Source organism: Lichenostomus cassidix, unplaced genomic scaffold (genome assembly GCF_008360975.1).
Source record: "Lichenostomus cassidix isolate B80296 unplaced genomic scaffold, HeHo_3.0 HiC_scaffold_38, whole genome shotgun sequence".
NCBI classification, from domain to species: domain Eukaryota; kingdom Metazoa; phylum Chordata; class Aves; order Passeriformes; family Meliphagidae; genus Lichenostomus; species Lichenostomus cassidix.
In genome coordinates, this window is record NW_028147440.1 from 914,411 (window position 1) to 915,180 (window position 770).

Here is a 770-nt window from a genome sequence, read left to right on the forward strand (position 1 = left end):
TTTTGGGTTTTTTGAGGTAATTTGGGAGGATTTTGGGTGGATTTGGGACTTTTTGGGTGGAATTTGGGGAGGGCAGGGGGAGCTCCTGGGTCCAGGTGAGATCTGTGGGGAAATTTTATGATTTTTGGGGATTTTGGGGGATTTTTGGGGGATTTTTGGGGATTTTTTGGGGTTTTTTGGGGATTTTTTGGGTTTTTTGAGGTTATTTGGGTGGTTTTGGGGATAATTTCGGGAGGGCAGGGGGGGCTCCTGGGTCCAGGTGAGATCTGTGGGGAAATTTTGGGAATTTTTGGGATTTTTTGGGAATTTTGGGATTTTTTGGGTGAATTTTTGGGGATTTTTGGGGAGATTTTGGGGTTTTTTGAGGTAATTTTGGGGTTTTTTGGGGAGATTTGTGTATTTTTGGGAGTAATTTGGGGAGAGCACGGGGAGCTCCTGGGTCCAGGTGAGATCTGTGGGGAAATTTTATGATTTTTGGGGATTTTTGGGGATTTTTTGGGAATTTTTGGGGATTTTTGGGATTTTTTGGGGATTTTTGGGGGATTTTGGGGTTCTTTTTGGGATTTTTTTGGGGGTAGGGATTTTGGGGTGGGGGATCCTGGGAGGTGAGATCTGGGGTTTGGGAATTTTGGGGGATTTTTGGGATTTTTGGGGAATTTTTTGGGGGTTTTTTGGGGATTTTTGGGGATTTTTTGGGATTTTTTGAGGATTTTTGGGGGTTTTTGGGATTTAGGGGATTTTTTGGGGGATTATTTGGGATTTTGGGGATT